The sequence below is a fragment of the Octopus bimaculoides genome, chromosome 1 (genome assembly GCF_001194135.2).
Source record: "Octopus bimaculoides isolate UCB-OBI-ISO-001 chromosome 1, ASM119413v2, whole genome shotgun sequence".
Taxonomy (NCBI): Eukaryota; Metazoa; Mollusca; class Cephalopoda; order Octopoda; family Octopodidae; genus Octopus; species Octopus bimaculoides.
Genome location: NC_068981.1, coordinates 161,524,827 through 161,530,837, shown reverse-complemented (window position 1 = coordinate 161,530,837; position 6,011 = coordinate 161,524,827). Strand labels below are relative to the sequence as shown.

Below are 6,011 nucleotides of genomic sequence, written 5' to 3'. Positions count from 1 at the left end.
TATATGGAGAGAGAAAGCTGAAGATCGTTGACCTACCCCTCTACGTGTGTATAAAAATTGATATCAATATTATCATATATATATATATAGTATATAATGATCTGCTACGAGCAAGCTTTTCCTTCTCTTTGTTGGAATTGTTTCTAAACTCCAAGTTCATTCTCGACCTTTCTATTCTACACACATTAAAACTAAAAAACCTCATTCTTGCATAAAAGCTTTGTGTCTTTCTCTTTCTTCTACATTTCTGTTAAGTGCCATGTTCTCTTGTTCTTTGTCGCTTTTGGTTTCTTTCTTTTGTTCTTCAAAACTATGAGCAATCGTCCTCGTATATATATCTACTGTTGGTGTAAGGAATCATTATATATATATATACACACATACATACATATATATTATTTTTGTCTCGCGAGTATTTAAGATGTTTCTACAAGCTTTTATTCGATGTGTGTTCTGTGTTTTTCCCTTGTCTTTTTTTAGGTATAAGCCAGCTCCTATGGTTCTTTCTATCTAATGTTCAATTACGATGTCTTCTTCTCCCATTTCGTCCTTCTTTTCTTATCCCACAACTTAATAAATGTGTATATACATATATATGGACGTGGCGTAGTCTTTTGTACTGTTTGAGTATTATTCGCTGTGTAGTGTATAATTCATATATATATATATATGTGTGTGTGTGAGGTGTACGCGCGCGTGTGTGTGTGTGTAAAGTATTTGCACGTCTATGCAGTCCTGCCCAGTGTAGTGTGTAGTTGTTTAGCCCCAGGTCAAGTCTGAACGAGCAGACATACCTTTCACCACAAACATTTCAGCTGTGGCCATCCCGTCTTTTTATAAGATGGTAGTGTGTGGATCGGTGTGAGATTGACTGCTATTTCTAGCATATCGAGCAGTCACATAGAGATTCCGCCGTTGTTTCGTGTCATTTGTGTGTAATGTATTGTATGTATGTAGTATGCTCTTGTATATGCGAAAAGTGATGTATATATATATAGATATATATATATATATATATATATATATACACACACACATATATATATACTATAGTATGTGGCGTGATGAAATGAATTATGTAGTCTATATTGTATATGTGTAGTGTTAGATATGTGTATATGTTATATATGGGTATATGTTATATATGTGTATATGTTATATATGGGTATATGTGTAGAACTATATATGATACGGTGTATGTGTCTCTTTATGTTTTAAAGCCGTTTTCGTGTCATTTTTGTTTTTACAATCAACAACCAACGACTTTTTGTTGATGCCTTCTCGGTGGAGGATATTTATTAAATGCACATTAAACGGGAATCTTATAACAATAACAACAACAAAACTTTAATCATAAACATCTCGATCTCATATCTTGAAGCATTTGGTTCTTTCTTAGACTCATAACATACACACATCTATCCGGTTATACATCTATTTAGCCATCCGACTACCTTGTTACTTCCATATTCTTTGTATCCGCCTGTTTATATATTCTTCTCTTTCTCTCTATGCATCTAACTTTCTGACTACCTAGATGCCTATCTTTACGTCTATTTCTATCTATTATCGATCTATGTATCTATTTCTACATACACACACGCATCTATACGTACATACCTATATATATACATATATAAATAGGTACGTATTATATACACTCATACATCGTCTTTCGCGGTGTATATTCTTTTGTGTTACGAATGAACTCTGAATCAACATAATAATAATATTGATGATGATAATAGCGACTGATAATTATAATTATCTTTTGTTTTCTTTTTTTTTTTACCCTGATACAAACCTTTAACAATGTTCCTGTCCTCAACAACACCCCCTTCACCATTATGATCATTATTATCACCGTATATTAACCCACTCGGAACCAACTAACCGCTGCACGTCGTAATAATAATAATAGTAATGACCTGTAGGCATGGCATGAACACCGCCACCTTACATTCTTTCCCCCTCCACCGCATCTCGTGTTTCATGTCAATGTAGGAAACCTCTTATTGTTAACGATAATTACGACTATTACTAATAAAACGGTAGTAAGAGTCTATGCTTTATTTTTGTGTGAATGTGTGTGTGTATATATATATATATATATATATATACACACACACACATTCACACAAAAATAAAGCATATATGTATATATATATATATATATATATATATATATATATATATATATACATACATACACGTTACATACGCATACACTTTCACGCTACTTGATCAGATTTTTTGTTTTGTGTAGCACTGTGTGTGTGTGTGTGTAGTTCGTCTATATGTGATTATGTATATTTTCTGTCGTCCTGTACTTAAAACTTGAACTAGTGAAGCAGTTGTCTGAGTGTGTATGGCTCGGGTTGGCTGGCTAGCTGGCTGGCTGGCTGGTTGGTTGGCTGGCTAGTTGGTTGGTTGGTTGGTTGTTGGCTAGCTGCCTTGCTTCTTTGTTTTATCTTTTCTCTACCGATTCCTTCTACACTTAATGGAGCGCTGACCTTCCCATACACACACATACATATACCCTCATCTACTCACCGACCACATTTCTCCTTACCTCTCTGCCTTTCTTTCTCTCTATGTCTAAACCACCTCCATTGCACATAGCAAGCTTTGTGTGTGTTTGTGTATTTTCCTACTTTTAATTCTTGTGATTATGGCGCAGATGGTACAACCGATCTCACTGGCATTACAATATTTGGTTCGGTCGGTGATCTGCACTGTTATTACTATTAGTAGTCTAATAACACTGTCGCTTTCACCGAAAACCGAGTTGTTGGATCGGTTTTACTTATATTTCTAGTGATAGTGTTTTGTTACTCAGCGCTCAGCCAAGCCCCACTCTTTTAACATTTATTAAAAGACATTCCAAGTAAGGATTTTTTTGTTAGACATCTCAATCGATTAAACTATTCAAAGTTCAAATCACTCCAGTGCTAGTGGTTGTTTTGATAATGTTGGATTCGATTCTGCCATTGCAGAGTGGGTGCGGGGTCGTTTTATCGACTTTTCCTCCGCATCCCGTTCGTTTTTCATTCCCAAGTGAAGGATGTTTGTTTTATCTTTGCATCGTTAATGCTTTCACGAAAGGTATCAAAAACATCAAAGTCTCTCCCATCCTCCCATGCTTCTAAATATAATAATCTCTTGTTATTTTTTCGGTGATCGTAAGTTCCTGGAGAAAACGAGTTCCGCGACCCAGTTTCGATTCTCGTTTGGAACTATTTCATTTCACGTCATCGTTACTGCCCTTTGGAGAAAGACAAATGTCACGGTATTGCATCTTCTTTATTCCAAAAGGTTTCATCTTCCTTGTTTATAAGAAGGCGGTAACGGCGATTTACTAATATTGTTTGTGCTTCTTGTAGCGAATAAAACTATTTTTATATTTCCGTTATCTACTACGTTCGACAATAATACTCCATATCTCTCTGTTTACGCCGTATTGTGTCGTATTTGTACCGTGTTGTAATGTTGAACGTGTGTAGTAGATCTTGTGGTATTATGTGTCTCCCATTATTGATTCATCCAGTCTTTATCAAGATCTTACTTCCTTCCTCCCCGCCCCTCGAGCCTTTTGTATCCTCTACAAAAAGAGAAAGGAGAACTTTTGTTGTTGTTTTTTAAGACCTACGCTTCTCTGATGACATAAATCAATTAGTGATTAATTAAGAGAAGGGATTTGACAGAGAAGAGAAAGATGTTAGTATCATGTAGTATTGTTATCGGAGGATCTCTCGTCTTCGTCTTTTTGTAGGACGTTATTATATAAAAATATAAACTTCAAAAGAACGAACTACTGTATCGATGTTTGTTTATCTCGGTTTATGTGTATGTGTGATCCCTTCTCTATCATCTCCTTATGCTAACGACGTAAAGAAATACAGATGGAGCTATACTAAAATAGTAAAACTGTAACCATCAAAATATGTATGCCATCGTATTATAGTTGTGTATAAATAATGCGGTGTCTTAGTTATTCGTGCTCATTATCTCTGTGTTTGTATATCCCACTATATGTATGTGTATAGCAAGAGAGTATACGTATATAGAGAGAGTGTATATGTATATACATATATTGTGTGGGTATATACTGCAATAAACAAACTCCGACAAGTATTGTGTGTGTGTAAAGTGGTTCGTGAATTGCACCCGAGAAAACTAAAAATAAAAAAGGGCTCAGCACAAGGTAGAGTGGATAAAATTTATATAAATATAGCCCTGGCAGCTGTGCAATTATTTCCATACATATGCTTTTTTTTTTTTTTACCCTTTCAGAAAAAATGCATAAGCGTTGTAGCAAACTGTCAGGTATTCATATATATGTGCGTGTGTATATGAAGGCTTTTGTATAGCTTGTGTATCTAATTCCATTCGCAAAATGTTGGTCAAGTTGAGGCTATAATAGAAAGGCATTTATCCAGGATAGCACGCAGTCGGGTAGAACCAACGACCACGTGGTACCATAACGAATTTCTTAACCACTAGGCCATACTTGTTCTTTCTCTGTATGTGGTGTGTGTGTATTACAGGTGTTCTTGTGGCTAAGGTGTTTGCTTATCGTACAAAAAGAGTATGCGTTTGACGGTTACTAGTAATTCTCGTATAGTTCCACGCTATACTCTCAGGAGTAGGCTCTATTCTAAGGATTTCACTTCCCTCCTGATGAAACATTTTGCAAGTTGTTAATAACACTTGAAATAAAAGTGTATAGTATATCTGTGTGTTTCTGTTCTTGTTATATTTATCTCTATGTCTGAGTAGAAACTGTTCATTCGTCGACAATCAAAATCTGTTTGGGTTGGATATCGTTTTTGGCAACGTCTTGAAATATTTTCTTCTCCACACTTTTTCCTCTTCCTCTCCGTATTACCACCCATGCTTAATCTGTAATTCTGAGCTTAACGCTGTTTACACACCCAGTTTTTCTGTTTCCCAAAACACACATCTATGACTACATTCTGACTGTTATTAGAATGTATGTTTAGATTTTTCATTGTTTCAGTCTGCCTCACCGAGTTGTTTAGTGTATTACTTTTATTTATGAATTGATTACCACAATCGAAGCACTTATGCGTGTGTGTTGTTTGTCATATTTGCATAATCGGTTCGAAAAAATCATTTCAGTGCACGCAAAATATGTCTTGTATATAATCTGTATTCATATCCGTGTATATAAATCTTTTCTTTGATTATCTCTACGCTGATCTAAGTCTTTTTACGTGAGTTACATACGCACCTAGCGAAGCAACGGGGTTCGATGTAGTCCTCCACTTAACAGAAATAACAACCAAATCCCTTCAAAGCACCCTCGATACTGTCTTAAATAACGGACACACACACTGGATATGCCCAATATATGCTGTTCTTTGGAAAGACATATTGGTCATGACTGGAACTCTTAATCATAGGTGTGCTCAGTCTTGTCTGACGCGGGGCTAAACAACTTTGCCTATTTTACTCACGCACTCCCATCTTATGTATCTGCTTCTACATACACACACTCTTCCAAATAACGATAAATATTTTGATACCTGCACCACTTTTAGTTATGCATACACGCATTCAATCGATCCATTACTTTGTATACTTAACTAGTTTGTGTACATACATACTCTTGCTTATTTTACAGACACATTCTGTTTGCACATATACATCATATATTCACTACACTTCTCTAGTCACCAAATACACACAGCATATATACACAATACAAATACTTTGGTCGCTGTACAGCCAGCATTCCAGAATGAATGGATACATTCATATTAACTACAGTCACCTTCTGGCTGAACAGTTTTTCTCTCTTTATTCCAGCCAAGCTTTCCTATTCTTCATTTCATTTTATCAAAAGCCATTCTACCGATTCCCCTCTTCTTCGCATCGTATTCTTAATTTTAGTTTTAATTTTTTTCTAAGTTCCATTTTGTATTTTATTCGTTTTCTGTGGCCTATGTATGCAATAGCAAACTATATATATATATATATATATATAT

The 6,011-nt window shown here is 35.4% G+C and overlaps 1 protein-coding gene across 1 annotated transcript in view; it reads left to right on the top strand.

Moving 5' to 3' along the window:
- The window catches only part of LOC106884412 (ubiquitin-conjugating enzyme E2 E1), a 210,522-nt gene that overhangs the window by 758 nt on the left and 203,753 nt on the right, over positions 1-6,011 (top strand). The window lies entirely within an intron of this gene.